Consider the following 16733-nt stretch of genomic DNA (forward strand, 5'->3'; position numbering starts at 1 on the left):
CCAGGTTGGTCTGTATAACTGACTTGTTCCCATCACTATTTATCACTCCACCAATTTTGTTCATGTGCAAATTTTGCCATTAATGATTCTGTATTTTCCTGTTTTCTTCCAGATCATTGATAAAGATACTGAATAGCTTTGGCACTGTCAGAAATATATAGCTAAGGGTAGCATAAAATCCCTCCTTACCTATAAAGGGTTAAGAAGCTCAGATAACCTGGTTGGCGCCTGACCAGAAGGACCAATGGGGAAAGAAGATACTTCCAAATCTGGGGGGAAGCTTTGTTTGGGGCTCTCTGTGTGTGTTCTCCCCGGAGACAAAGGGAGAGACCAAGCAAGTAATCCAGCTCTCACTGAAGTGACACATCTAATATTACAGAAATAGTAAGTAATAGCAAGGAAATGTGTTAGAGTATCTTTTGTTTTAACTTGTGAATTGTCCCTGTGCTAAGAGGGAGGTTTATTCCTGTTTTTGTAACTTTAAAGTTTTGCCTGGAGGGGAAATCCTCTGTGTTTTGAATCTTTTTGTTACCCTGTAAAGTTATCTTCCATCCTGATTTTACAGAAGTGATTCTTTTACTTTTTTAAAAATAAATTCTTCTTTTAAGATCCTGATTGATTTTTCATTGTTCTTAAGATCCAAGGGTGGGTCTGTATTCACCTGAACCAATTGGTGAGGATATTATTCTCAAGCCTTCCCCAGGAAAGGGAGTTTATGGCTTGGGGGAATATTTTGGGGGAATAGGACTCCCAAGTACGCTTTCCCTGATTCTTTGTCTAAATCACTTGGTGGTGGCAGCATACTGTTCAAGGACAAGGTGGAGTTTGTGCCTTGGGAAAGATTTTAACCTAAGCTGGTAAAAATAAGCTTAGGGGGCCTTGCATGTGGGTCCCCACATCTGTACCCCAGAGTTCAGAGTGGGGAAGGAACCCTGACAGGCACAAAAGGAGATCACTGTAAGACCTGACTAGAAACATCACTAGTGAGTGGCGATTCCCTATTTAACATTACTTCTTGTGGCTTATCAGTTAACCAGTTTTTAATCTATTTAATATGTGCTATGTTGATTTTTTGTGTAGTGATTTTTTTTTTAAATCAGACTGTTATACAGGACTAAGTCTGCCTTGCAGAAATCGAGATAGATTATCTCTGTCATTGAAGGTTTTTAAGAACTGGTTACATGAACACCTGTCAGGAATGGTCTAAGTATACTTAATCCTGCCTCAGTATAGGGAAATGGACTAGATGACATCTTGAGGGCCTTTCCAGCCCTTCATTTTTGTGATTCTATGATTGTGTCAACACAGTTACATTTTTCAACCAAATTAAATTAAGTTTGTTTGCCAAGACCTATTTTCAGTAAAACCAAGTAGACTGCCATCCTTTAATCCTTTACTAATTGCATTCCATATGAGCCTTTCCATGACTTTGCCCAGCACCAATGTCAGTCTAACTGGCTTACAGCTACCCATGTCATCCTATTTACCCTTTTAAAAATATTGACTCCACATGATCGTTTTTTTGTTCTTTTGAAACTTCCCCAGTATCCAAAGATCTGTTAGACCTCAGAACCATTAATGTTGATTTTTCATTGGCAAAGTCTTTTAAAACTCTTGAGTGCAAGTTATCAGGTCCTGCAGGTTTAAAAAGATTTAACTTTAATAGCTGCTATTTAACATACTTCCTAGCTACCAAAGACATAGAAAGTATTTCCTTACCACTTTATGATATGAGTATATCATTCTGCTTCTTTCCAAATACGGAACAGAAATGTTATTGAACTCTTCTACCTTTTCTGCATTACAACTAACAATTTTACTATCCTTATTGAGTATCTGACGTATGCCAGTGCTAGGATATTTAAATAGTTGCTCTTTAATAGCAACAGTACCAGGTAATTCGACACACTTTTACTCTGAAAGACAGTTTTCACATTCTTAAAGTTCCGGGTGTTTTTTGAGCTTTCAAGGTTCATGTTTTTTAAGTTTTTCTCAGCAACCATCAGGACTGCCAATTTTAAGTGAAAGCAGAGAATGTCTTATAATCACATGACTTTAAGAGTTGGGGTTTAAAGAAAAATGCCAAATAGTGTGAGACTTGTGATAAAATCACAAGAGTTGGGACCACCAAGCTAGACTAACTTTATATTATTCAGGCTGTACAGTACAGCATGAATTATCCGAAACTCCCTGTTCTCCAAAAGAGGGACAAGTTTTATTAACCCAACTGAATCCTACATTGATTATTTGAACATAATTAATGCCCTCCATTGCATGTGGATAAATAATGTTCTTGTCTACATCAAACTACTGCACGAATTACTGGGACAGTATGTTCCTCACAGAAGGAAAGATATGTCGCTTTATGAAGAAGGCCATTTGTCTATGGATATGTCTACACTACATTATTTACAATGGCGCAGGTGCACTGATGCAGCTGCACCACTGTAGTGCTTCAGATGAAGGCGCTCTAAGATGACAGGAGATAGCTCTCCTGTCATCTTAATAACTCCTGCTTGCGTGAGAGGCAGTTGCTATGTCGCCTGCCAACATAGCGCTGTCCACACTGCTGCTTCGGTCGGTGTAATTTACGTTGCTTAGGAATGTGGATTATTCTGTAAATTATACTGAAGTAATTTGTAGTGTAGACCTAGCCTATGCATCCTACTGTAGGTGAGGAACACATAATTGTAAAACGTGCCAAACTGGAGTTTAGGGCCTGGGCCTCACTTTTAGTTAAACATAGACAGCTGTTGTGTTCAGTGCAGTTATTCCAGATTTATATGTTTTTGAGAAAAGAATTTGGCTCTGAATATCTGGAGGGTGAGTTCTTAAAAATCCCTTTTACTTGGTCAAAAGAACTATGGCATGTTTTACAGCCCTCACTCCTCCAAACCAAAACCGCTCTTTTGATGGAAGTTGAGGTACATTATTAATACTGTATAAGTCAGTTATTTTTTATTTATGACAGTTATGGTTTCATTAAAAATGGCATTACCTGCTGGGCCGCACAGCTATGCTTTTAATGGTTTTTATCAGGTTGTTAAAACTACACAGATAATAAATATTTTAATAGTGAGAAAGAGCAAACCGTTTAACAAACTACATTTGTTCTAGAATCTGATGCCACACAGAATGATCATGCCTCTTAATTCTTAATAAATAACCAAGATTACCTGTTTAAAAAAAGGATTAAATGATGCCCATGGCATTTCCAGTGAGCCAGAAGGGTGATTTCTGTGAAGCAGTAAATCATTGTCCACAGATCCTTTTAGTTCATATCAAGAATAGCAAAAGGAGCATTTTGAAAACACCCAAATAGAATCAGAAGGAATTTTACTGTATTCTGTTGTTATTTTTATCACTAGTTTTTTCCAAATCAGTGTCTGTATTTATATCCCGCAAAGATGATGGGCAGTGGTTTGTCCATTGAAATCAGTCAAAGTTAAGAGTGCATTTGTTGCCTTTAATTTATATCATTTGAATTGCTGGCATATAAGATAGACAGTGGCTTCTTAGTGTAGTTTTAAGAATTTCCACTTGGTGGAGCTTTATGATTGAATTTTTAATAAATTATCAAATTTTAAATATTTGCAGCTCAGACGTTTAATATTATAGTGGAAAGGTTACTGAAATAAAATACATTTAAGAATATTTAATGAAGGGTAGTTTTGAGTTATTTAACTTACTTTATTCTTGGATCAAACCATTTGATCCTGCTTATAAAAAATAAATACAGTATTTGAAAATACTTTGGCCTGATTAACACTGATCTTTTAAAAGCAGCATAACATACAATGGGTAATGATTATATATAGCTACCTTTTAGATGTATATTCTCTTAACCTTAAAAATCACTTGCTACATATTTAACATTTTAATACTTTGAAAAGCTGGGAATAGCAAAATCTAATGCTATCTTACATTTACTGTATATATTTTCTTAAATTCTGAAGGATCCCAAAGAGCTTTAGCAATTACTTATTCACTTTATAGTGCCTAAAAGTGTGTGAGGGTCTTCCTGGAGACATAGGATGACATGGTCTATGCCCCAAAGAAATTGCATTCTAAGTTGTTGATGTGAGTTGATGAATGGGACTAACTATGTGGAGGGGATGGCATGAGAGGAAATGAGGTTTACACTGATATCATCACAGTTTAGGCACATGCATATCTTCGTGGTTCTATTAGTTTGTGTTTAGACAAAGATGGGGGAAAAAACAATAGAATATTTTGGACTCGCTTCTGTAGAGGTTGTGGAAAAACTGAGAATTCAGGAGGCATTTAAATAAGGTTAATGCTCTATGAATATAACAGATATACCATCAGTTATAGGATTACTTCATACATCACAGAAATATATCTGAGGTAAAATGTAGGAATTATTGAGTAATATACATCAGCACAGATGACAGACGACTGTCCTACACATTTTTGTAGCATGTGTGAGAATTGCCCTTTGGGGCACCAATGCTTGCATATGTAGAGTTTTTTGCAACTCAAAAAAGATATAATATCCACACCAACCTTTCCCCTCCAAACCTATCCACCCCTTATCCTGCTCTCCCTTGTGTCCTTCCATCACTTGTACTCCATTTTCTTTTTGTTCTCTTCCCCTTGCCTCCCTTCAGCATCCTCTCTACTACTCCTAGTTACAGAGTAGCAGCTGTGTTAGTCTGTATCCGCAAAAAGAGAGAGAGTACTTGTGGCACCTGAGAGACTAACAAATTTATTTGAGCATAAGCTTTCCTGAGCATCCGATGAAGTGAGCTGTAGCTCACGAAAGCTTATGCTCAAATAAATTTGTTAGTCTCTAAGGTGCCACAAGTACTCCTTTTCTTTTTACTCCTAGTTAGCCATTTCTCTGCATATACTCATTCCTCCTGAGCCTCCTCTCACCAACTGGAGCAAGGGCTTGATGAGGGATTTACTGTCAGGAACCACAGAGATTTTCCTGCCCTCTCTGAGGAAGACGAAAGAGGGAATCACCAGGGGCTTGTTAAGATCTTGCATTGATCAGCCTCAGGTGGGTTATTAAGTTATATTGATGTGCAAAATCTTAATGCAGAGTTAAGACTGTAGATGCTCAGCACTGCCCTGTGCTCCTTGGGCTCTTTCAGAACATGGGAATTTAATTCCCCAAACTCAAACCTCAGGAGAAAAAACAGGAAATGTGGTGTTAGGGTCCCTGTAAGTGCCCCTTGCAAGAAAATTAACGTTACAAGAAAAAATCTAAACATAAATGTTAGAGAAACAAAAAAATGCAGCATTAAGGTGACACATCCTACACCACACAGCTAACTCCCCCCTCTGATCCCTTCCTGAAAATGCCCTTCAGGGAGATTACACTGTCTAACTTCCTGCCTTAGCTTTTCCCAGCCAACAGGTTGTCTTTAGATCAATGGTGCTGCGAATATCAGTGATGTGTGTTGGACCAAATTAAAAGGATTGCTGAACTGGAGCTTAGGCACAGAGAAAATGGCAGATTTAGATAGGGAGGGTTAAGATATGGTAATAATTCCTACATGCCACAGGGGGCTACAACAGTGAGGCCCTCAACTCACCTAACAATATTGTTAATCTATCCAACCACATGCTTAGCCCGGCGGAAGAGTCTGTCCTATCTTGGGGACTTTCTTTCTGCCTCACCACCCCCACGAACATGATACAGTTCTGCAGTGATCTGGAAGCCTACTTTTGTTGTGTCTGACTTAAGGAGTATTTTCAACACACCACTGAACAGTGCACTGACCCTACCAACTGTCCTACCAACACTACAGAAAGAAGAATTCTGTGCACACTCCTCCTGACAGTCGAAATGACAGATTGGACATCTACATAGAGTGCTTCCGCCGATGTGCACAGGCTTAAATTGTGAACAAACAGCATCACTTGCCCCATAACCTCAGCCGTACAGAATGCAACGCCATCCACAGCCTCAGAAACAACTCTGACATTATAATCAAAGGGGCTGACAAAGGAGGTGCTGTAGTCATAATGAACAGGTCAGATTATGAACAGGAGGCTGCCAGGCAACTCTCCAACATCACATTCTACAGGCCACTATCCTCTGACCCCACTGAGGAGTACCAAAAGAAACGACACCATCTGCTCAAGAAACTCCCTGCTACAGCACGGGAACAAATCTACATGGACACATCCCCAGATCCCAGACCAGGGGTATTCTATCTGCTACCCAAGATCCATAAACTTGGAAACCCTGGACGCCCCATCATCTCAGGCATTGGCACTCTTACAGCAGAATTATCTGGCTATTTGGACTCTCTCCTCAGACTCTATGCTACCAGCACTCCTAGCTATCTTTGAGACACCACCGACTTCCTGAGGAAACTACAATGCATTGGTGATCTTCCTGAAAACACCATCCTGGCTACCATGGATGTAGAAGCTCTTTACACCCATATTCCGCATGAGGATGGACTACAAGCTGTCAGGAACAGTATCCCTGATGAGGCCACGGCACACCTGGTGGCTGAACTTTGTGACTTTGTCCTCATCCACAACCATTTCAGATTTGGGGACGACTTATACCTTCAAGTCAGTGGCACTGCTATGGGTACCCACATGGCCCCACAGTATGCCAACATTTTTATGGCTAACTTAGAACAACGCTTCCTCAGCTCTCGTCCCCTAGCGCCTCTTCTTTACTTGCGCTACATTGATAACATCTTCATCATATGGACCCATGGGAAGGAGGCCCTTGAAGAATTCCAGCTGGATTTCAACAATTTCCACCCCACCATTAACCTCAGTCTGGACCAGTCCACACAAGAGATCCACTTCCTGGACACTACAGTGCAAATAAGTGATGGCCACATAAACACCACCCTATACCGGAAACCTACTGACCTCTATACTTACCTACATGCCTCCAGCTTCCATTCAGGACACATCACACGATCCACTGTCTACAGCCAACCCCTAAGATACAACCGAATTTGCTCCAATCCCTCAGACAGAGACAAACACCTACAAGATCTTTATCAAACATTCTTAAAACTACAATATCCATGTGTGGAAAGAGATTGACAGAGCGAAATGGGTACCCAGAAGTCACCTACTACAGGACAGGCCCAACAAGGAAAATAACAGAACACCACTGGCCATCATTTACAGCCCCCAGTTAAAACCTCTCCAGCACATTATCAACTATCTACAACCTATCCTGGAAAACGATCCCTCACTCTCACAGACTGGGGAGATAGGCCAGTACTCACTTACAGACAGCCCCCAACCTGAAGCAAATACTCAGCAGCAACTACACACCACACCACAGAAACACTAACCCAGGAACCAATCCCTGAAGCAAACCACATTGCCTACTCTGTCCCCATATCTACTCTGGTGATACCATCAGAGGACCTAACCACATCAGCCACACCATCAGAGGCTCATTCACCTGCACATCTACTAACGTTATATATGCCATGAAGTACCAGCAATGCCCGTCTGCCATGTACATTGGCCAAACCGGACAGTCCCTTCGTAAAAGAATAAATGGACACAAATCGGACATCAGGAACGGTAACATACAGAAGCCAGTAGGAGAACCCTTCAATCTTCCTGGACATTCTATAACAGATTTGAAAGTAGCTATACTTGAACAAAAAAACTTTAGAAACAGACTTCAAAGAGAAACAGCAGAACTAAAATTCATTTTCAAATTTAACACCATTAATTTGGGCTTGAATAGGGACTGGGAGTGGCTGGCTCATTACAAAAGCAATTTTGCCTCTCCTGGAATTGACACCTCCTCATCTATTATTGGGAGTGGACTACATCCACTCTGGTTGAATTGGCCCCTGGTTCTCCACTTGTGAGGTAACTGCCTTCCCTTCATGTGTCCTTATATAATGCCTGCATCTGTAATTTTCACTCTATGCATCTGAAGAAGTGGGGTTTTACCCATAAAAGCATATGCCCAAATAAATCTGTTAGTCTTTAAGGTGCCACCAGACTCCTTGTGGTAATAATTCCTATTGCTCTTAAACAGAAACTCTGCTGCAGCCTTAACTATGGAGTAAGCTATTTTTATAGCTTTTTTTCAAAAGCGTGTTATGTTGTCTATAGATATTGAGGTAACGCATGAAAGAATAGGATTAGCGTTAAGGTTATTGCATATAGTTTTGTCAAATTTGAATAAGTGATTTGATTGTGCACAGAGGGTTAAATCCTGGTCCATTTAAGTCAATGGCAAAACTCCCACTGACTACAGTGGGGCCCGAATTTTGCCCACTGTCTGTATAGCAAACCACTTTCTATCCTATTTTTTAGACTCCTATACACAAAAATCCTATTTCTCCGTGGATTTTTTTTTTAACATGTCTTGGTTGGTACTTAATGCACATTGTATTTTGATCTTTGTGGACTGACGTGGGGCACAATTTATGTGTATACAAAGGGTGTGTCTACACTGCAATTAAACACCTGTTGCTGGCCCGTGGCAGCTGACTCAGTTTCACAGGATTATTTAATTGTGGTGAAGAAATTCAGGCTTGGGGGTGGAGCCCAAGTTCTGGGACCCTGCAATGTGGGAGGGTCCCAGAGCCCAGGCTCCAGCCCAAGCCTGAAAATCTACACTACAGTTTTATAGCCCATATCCTGAGCCCTGTGAGCCTGAGTCAGCTGGCACGGGCCAGCTGCGAGTGTTTAATTGAAGTGTAGACATACCCATAGAAAACTTGGCATTTCAAATACAGTCATGGGGTTTCCTTTATGTTTTATAACCAAGCATAGAACATATCAGTGGATATTCTGTCCTCCTGGCTTCAGAATCTGAAATAATATATTGGGGAGAAAAGGAGGTGGTTCTACATAGTGAAGAATGTATCTCTTTACTTAAATCTCATGCTTTGTAATTTTTTTTAAACAGTGAAGAGAACGTGCCCAGGGATATCCAGCTGCCTCCTGCCTTGCCTTGTCTCTGAGCTCACAGGAGGAGGGGGCAAACCACAATAATTAAGCAGCAGCTCATTCTGGTGAGGGTCACACATTATGGCATCAAGTGCCCAATTTATCGGAGCAGACTAAAGCTCTTAGACTACCATTTTCCCTGGATCATCTAGATTTCTTTCATAGGTTGGATTTTAAAAATGTATAAAACGTTACTAATGAATCTTTAATGTCATGACTATTTCTCCCCTTCCTCCACGCCATTCTAGCAATCAGTGGAAGAGGAAGCTGGAGTGTAGCTGAGGACAGGGATCCTGGGGGAAAAGAACAAGAGAAGGAAAATAACTATCTGAGTAAGCCACTAATATTTATAAATATACATCGCTAGGAATTTCATACATGCATCTATAATTAAATGTTATATTTTTTTCTCATAAGTGGATATGTTAGCTAACGTGTTTTTCAACTACAGCATTGTAAAATTATATAACTTGCATTTGAAGACTGGTGAGAGTATGTGATGATATTAAACAATGGAAAAAATTTCTTTGCTACAACCAGTGTAGTTTAGGATGCTTGGGTCTAGGACCATTTAAACATATGCAATAATTTTGTAGTGTTTTGACTAACATTTGGAAGTGCCACATATGTAGACGTTGCTGATTTTGGACAGCCACACTGCTAGTTTAAGGCACCTCTGTTTTTTCTAAATTCTGCATGACTGCCAAACCTTCTGTGTGCTTTTCCTAGAAATGCAAAATACTTTTTTGTGTAACTAGCATGAGTCATGTCTTATGTCTGCTGAGCCATGTAATGTATGTTACCCAGTTATGTTCCATGTAATGGGGAAATAGCACACTAAACGTTTATTTAAAGGGAAATATTAACTGTTTGTGCTAGTGATCAGTATTTCTCCTATCTAGTACCACACATTTAACATCAATGTGTCTTGGGTCTCCGTAGTTTAGGAAGGTCATTGTACTGAGGAACAGCTGATGGACTTTAATTTTCTGCAGTACAGTGTGTATAAAGTACTGTAGCATTATGCTCTGACCTGGCTTTTGGTGCTTTATTTTAGCAAAATTGCATGAGTATTTACTTAAGTTTCTTTAAAAAATATACTTAAAATCCTTGATCATGCAAGTCCTTGTGTAGTGTGAAGCAGGGTGCAGGTGTTGTGGAAGTGTGAATGGAAGCTGCGCAGGCCTAAAGTTAATGCTAGGCTTATATGCACAAAGGGATAGTAGTGCCTGCTTCTTTACTCTCAAACACATGAGGGAGAGGGCACGTTTGAGAGGAATAATGTTGCCAATCCTAAGAATGAAAATATCATGCATTAGAACCCAAAAGTCATGAGATTTCTTTTAAAAATAATAAACCATGTCTTTTGGTCTCCTTTTGTTTGAACTCCCCCTGCCTGTGTCTGAGACTTGATTTGAAAATACATTCTTAAAGTATACAATATACCCACACACAAATGCAGATGCTGGCCCTGGCTGCCCTGTGTTCCCGCTCCCTAACTTCCTCTCGCTGCCGTTCTAATCCACAGCCTTCTCTTGCTGCCCTATTTATCTGCTTACCAACTCTGACCACCTCCAAGCTCTTCAGTGCACCTGCTCCCCAAGGAAAAAAGAAAAGGAGGACTTATGGCACCTTAGAGACTAACACATTTATCTGAGCATAAGCTTTCGTGAGCGACAGCGTGAGTGTAGCTCACAAAAGCTTATGCTCAGATAAATTTGTTAGTCTCTAAGGTGCCACAAGTCCTCCTTTTCTTTTTGTGGATATAGACTAACATGGCTGCTACTCTGAAACCTGTCATACTCCCCACTGGTAGGCTTCAGCTGGAGAGAGAGAAACACCCTCCCCTCCCTGTAGCAGAGGGAGTTTTCCCATTTTCCTGCCTGCATTAACACTCCCTCTCTCCACTGCAATGTGTGGGATGGGAGGACGGGGAGGCCACTACTGACAAGCTTGGTGGGTGGGGTGGGGGCACCTTCACTATCCTGTTCCTGCTCCAAGGGACTGCCCTGTTCAGTGTGCATAGAGTCTACTTGGTAGGGCAGGCTGCTGCCTTTCATACAGCATCCTCTAGTGACTGAAGTGGGAAACTACTCTGGCAAAACTCCTGAGTGGTCTGTGATTGCCACCACAACAATCTGCCCCAAATCACAGCACTCACATTATGGTGAGTGTGGGCAACACTGGTGAGGAGTGGGCATATCTGAGGAGACATGGGTTTAGGTATGAGACTTGTGTTGCTAACCAGTTGCACTAAAAACAGAGTACTTTTGCACAGTTCTCCAGCTACTAAGCAGGAGTAACTTGGTAGCCATCCAGCAGATTTTTCAATTCAGGACTGCTCACCCTTTGCTCCTTATCCTTCTCATCTCTACCTTGTGTTTATACACATAACACTCCTCACAAAATTGGGTGATTGGGCAACAAAATAGCAGATGAAATTCAGTGTTGATGCAAAGCAATGCACATTGGAAAACATAATCTCAGTTGTACATACAAAATGATGGGGTCTAAATTAGCTGTTACCACTCAAGAAGATCTTAGAGTCATTGTGGATAGTTCTCTGAAAACATCTGCTCAAGATGCAGAAGCAGTCAAAAAATATGATAATGTTAGCAGTGGTGCTGGAACTAGAGGTGCTGCTGCATCCCATGTCTTGAATAGTAATAACAAACACCAAATAAATGGTTTCCATCATCAGCACCCCCATTATAAAAATTATTCCAGCACCCTTGAAGTGAGGAACCATTAAGAAAGGGATAGATAACAAAGAAAGAAAGTATCATAACTCCACTATATAAATCTTTGGTACGCCCACACCTTGAATACTGCATGCAGTTTTCATCGCCCCTTCTCAAAAAAGATATATTAGTATTGGAAAAAGTATAGAGAAGGACAAAAATAATTTGACTACGAATATCGAACAGCTTCCATATGAAGAGAGATTAAAAATACTGGGACATGTCCATTTAGAAAAGAGATGACGACTAAGTGGGAATATGAAAGAGGTCTATAAAATCATGAATGGTGTGGTCTAAGTGAATAAGGAAGTGTTATTTACCCATTCATATAACACAAGAACGAGGGGTCACCCAATTAAATTAATAGGTAGCAGGGTTAAAACAAACAAAAAGGAAGTACTTCTTCAGACAAGTACAGTCAACCTATGGAACTTGTTGCCTGGGGATGTTGTGACGGCCAAAAGTATAACTGGGTTCCAAAAAGAATTAGACAAGTCCATGGAGGATAGGTCCATCAATGGCTATTAACCAAGATAGTCAGGGATGCTACCCCAGAATCTGGAACTGGACAACAGGGGATGGCTCACTTAATAAATTGCCCTTTCTGTTCATTTCCTCTGAAGCATGTGGCATTGGCCACTCTCGGGAGACAGGATACTGGGCTAGATGGGCCATTGGTGTAACCCAGTATGGCCATTCTTATGTTCATATGTTCTCCACACCTGCAATGTGTACCCTCAAGCTAAAAAGTAATTTATTTCTTCATGAGGTACAAAAATAATGAAACAGGCTTTCCTATTATTAGTTGTTTGTGGTGTGGTAATATTTAGGAACTCCAGTCAAGGACCATGGCCCCATTGTACAATCAATTAACAGAGGTTCTCTTCCAAGAGATTTCACAATCTAGGATTTAGGATACATTAGATAAACAGAGGTGGGGGTTTGATGTAAAAAGAAAAACAAACTATAGTATGAAAACAAAAGTCTCAGCTCATTACTTGCCTAAAGTTTGGCAGAAGAAAGAATCCCTCTTATCCTGGCAGAGGTAGGTTTTTAGGAGAGATTTAAGAGGATTAAGGAGGGGCAGAGGATAGAGGTAAGAGCAATTATACTTAGAGAAGTGGAGAAATGGCACCATCTGCTCTTATATGTCCTACCTATCAATTAAAACAATTATCAAATATTTGTGGAGTTGCAGGTGTGCCATTTGCTTAACATACAGGCAATTGTTCATGTATTATTTTGCTTCATTGTAAATGAAGAATTTGTATTCAGAATGTCAACATATAACTGTGATGAGATAACTTAGTATGTCTTCATCATGGTGATAATGGAGAAATGTTTTAAATAAATAGATACCATTTTAGTTTTGATATGCTTTCCAGCATAATTGTTTGTTCTTTCTCTTAATTTGCTGCTTCTCTTTTAATTCATAAAACTAAACCGCTTTAATTCCACCGGGAAGACTAATCTACACGTAAGATGTAGGTCAACATAGCTACAGTGCTGAGGGGTGTGAAAAATCCATACCCTTGAGTGCCCCTAGTGTAGATATGACCTAAGTCTTCCTGTGCAGCTGCCACTCTGCCTATATTTACCATGTGACTCAAATAGTACAATATTTCCTTAATGAGGTAATTTGGGAAAAAGATGTAGGGTTGCCCCGGCTGATATTTTATTGGCGCAGACTCAGGGATTGGATACAAAAGATATGTTACGTAAACCATTTATTTTATCTTACTGTAATTTTCTCCCTTTTCAACATATCTTGTTTTTTAGATGATTAGCAGTGTCTGAGACTGTTGTTTGGCTCATTTCATGCAGTTTACCCCAAGAGAAAATGATCCCCTTAACTTTTACGATTAGTGGTGAAGGGTACAGGGTGGTGAAGGGTGCAGGGTGACTGGACCCTCAAGGTCTCAGTCAAAGGGGCATTGACTGAAATGTCCTCTCCCAGTGAGGTATGTTGTCTCTGGCTCTAGATAATTGCACAACAGGGAGAGGTCTATTGACTATGTGGAAGTTAACAGGTATGCGGGTGATAAGGGATGGTAACCTTGGTGTCCCAACCAAATGCCAGTTAGAGTAACTACATGCTTTTACTCAAACTTTTCCACTGTCGTTAGAAGTAGTATTGCTCTTCACGGTTGTGTAATATTTCTTTAGCATTAAATGGTTTCATTGGTTTAACTTTAGTCTCTGAGGTTACTAAATTTATTGTGTGTGTGTGTGTGTGTGTGTGTGTATATATATATATGTATTGTGACAGGGTTGGGCCAGATGGCTACAGGAGAGTAATAGAAGGCAGATATATTAGCCCCAGGTTAAGTAGGTCCCCTTTCCCTGGGTAAGGTAACAGGGAAGGTTCCAGAACAATCAGGAACCTTCTGGAGACAATTAAGACAGACAGGCTGATTAGAACACCTGCAGCCAATCAAGAAGCTGTTAGAATCAATTAAGGCAGGCTAATCAGGGCACCTGGGTTTAAAAAGGAGCTCACTTCAGTTTGTGGTGCGCGTGTGAGGAGCTGGGAGCAAGAGGCACTAGGAGCTGAGAGTGAGAATGCGGACTGTTGGAGGACTGAGGAGTACAAGCATTATTGGGGTCAGGAAGGAATTTTCCTCCAGGGCAGATTGGAAGAGGCCCTGGGGGTTTTTCGCCTTCCTATATAGCATGGGGCACGGGTCACTTGCTGGAGAATTCTCTGCACCTTGAAGTCTTTAAACCATGATTTGAGGACTTCAATAGCTCAGACGTAGGTGAGAGGTTTATTGCAGGAGTGGGTGGGTGAGATTCAGTGGCCTGCATTGTGCAGGAGGTCAGACTAGATGATCATAATGGTCCCTTCTGACCTTAACATCTATGAATCTATGAATCAGACACCAGGAGGAAGGTCCTATGGTGAGAATAAAGAAGGCATTAGGAGGAGGCCATGGGGAAGTAGCCCAGGGAGTTGTAGCTGTCGCACAGCTGTTCCAGGAGGCACTCCAGACAGCTGCATTCCACAGGGCCCTGGACTGGAACCCGGAGTAGAGGGCGGGCCTGGATTCCCCCCCAAACCTTCCAACTCCTAGTCATACACAGGAGTCGTCGACCTGGACTGTGGGTTCAGAAAAACGGCCAAGCTGAGGGCTGCCGTGAAGCTCCAAGGCAAGCCAATCCGCCAATAAGCGCAAGACCCACCAAGGTAGAGGAGAAACTTTGTCACAGTATATATATTAATAGTATGATAAATGTATATTAGATTTCACTAGTGATCAATCATTTTACTGCATATGTTTTGTGGAGCAGTTGCTGTACCGTATATATAATATAAGGGTGTTTGTTGTAACTTTAAATCTCATTGGGATAAAAGGTATTATTTAAATGTAAGAAAAGACTTATATACCTATGTAAAAAGGCTATGGATGTACAAATTTCACCTGTGGTCCTATGATAATCCTTTTTGGTCTACTCTGGGTATTTCCAGATACTTTTCTGATTACATAATACTGTAATTTGCATTTACATGGCATCCTCTTCTTATGGGATCATAAAGCACTTTATAAACACTAAGAAATTAAGCATCATAGTATCCCAGTGAGATAGGGTACAGATAGAAAAACTGAGGCATAGAGAGGCTGAGTGACTTGTCCAGGGTCTCATAGGGAGTCTGTAGCAGGGTTGGGAATAGAATCTATATCTCCTGGTTCACAATCCCATGTTTTAACCACACAACCTCCTCACCTTCCTGTTTGTCATTTTGCTTCTGTATTTTCACTCATGTTCATCTCTCATGTATGCAGAACTTCACAAGGATATTTTGCACCAGAAATTCTTCTGTAAAATGATTGGATCCTGATTAAGTTTCTGTTTAAAATGAAGTCTAGAAAAGGGCAGTTTATCCTTTTAATTGAATCCACAAAAGAAATAGTAAGTTTTTGCTGTATAAAAGATGCAGAGCTTTTTCTAGCCACAGTAGCTGTGCATTAAATAATTGAGCAAGTAAAATATCAAACACATAAAGTTAGCATTTTTACCAACACAAATGAACTAATGCTTACCCAGCAGAAGTGCAAGACATGTGGAAACATAGGAAGACAAGTTAATGATCTAGAAATTGTATAATGTGCTGTCTAAAAATCCTGCTAAATGGAATACATTGCATTGGGTCATTTTTGCACTGAGATTAAAAGGAAATGAGTTTATTTTACAAACAAATGGAGCTTGTCTTACTCTGTTTGGTATTCATTGCTGTAACATTTACTTCTCAGAAAGTATCAGTCAGCTAAGTATTAAATACAATTAAGGACTTTTTAAAGCTTTGAAGTATTTAATATAAAGTAATGAAGTATTTTGTTACATTTCACATTCGTTACTAAGCAACATACATTTTTAATTTTGATATGTCATTAGTTGGTATTTGATTAGAAGTTATGTGTAAGGAAAAATAAAATAAAGGAGGTGGTGCATTGGTACATTAGAATTTTATTACTAATTACATGGAATCCATAATTTTGATTTTATTGTATTAAAATATCACTACTAATGGCATCCGGAGTTGAATTTATTTCAAGTAACCTCATTTCTAAAATTTTCAAGGAGAATTTTTTTCCACAACCAAGTTTCAGGGGATCAGCCTTTATTTCAATGGTTTTAAACTTCAGATGTAAACAACAGAAGCGCTTTTTCACATCAACTCTTACTTGCCATCTAATTAAATTAGAATCCAAAATGTTAATAGTATGATAAATGTATATTAGATTTCACTAGCTATCAATTGTTTTTCTGCATATGTTTTGTGGAGCAGTTGCTGTACCATATCTTATCATGCATCTGTAAGCTCAGTTGTCTTACAATAGCAGGACACAAATGAGAAAATCAGATTCTTATTGAGCAGTATCTTGATATCACAAATTGCAGGAAAGTATATGCAGTGTAAATATGTGTGATTACATGGACTTCTCAGGTATGTTTCAGCCTTTGTGAGCAGTTTGCTAGATTTCAGTGCTTCCATACCTAGGTTGATGGATCTGTATTTGAAATCCTTCCAATATCAGTAAACGTATTAGGACCAGA

The 16733-nt window shown here is 39.9% G+C and overlaps 1 long non-coding RNA gene across 4 annotated transcripts in view; it reads left to right on the top strand.

The window, feature by feature from the left end:
* The first annotated feature begins 125 nt into the window (after window positions 1-125).
* Window positions 126-16733, top strand: part of LOC144930653 (uncharacterized) — a 115588-nt gene continuing 98980 nt past the window's right edge. For all 4 annotated transcript variants that reach the window (XR_013635927.1, XR_013635926.1, XR_013635928.1 and 1 more), the window contains exons 1-3: window positions 126-384; window positions 8894-8999; window positions 9183-9266. This is a non-coding gene — a long non-coding RNA (uncharacterized LOC144930653). The remainder of the gene's footprint in view (window positions 385-8893; window positions 9000-9182; window positions 9267-16733) is intronic.

Source organism: Lepidochelys kempii, chromosome 6 (genome assembly GCF_965140285.1).
Source record: "Lepidochelys kempii isolate rLepKem1 chromosome 6, rLepKem1.hap1, whole genome shotgun sequence".
In the NCBI taxonomy this organism is placed as follows: Eukaryota; Metazoa; Chordata; order Testudines; family Cheloniidae; genus Lepidochelys; species Lepidochelys kempii.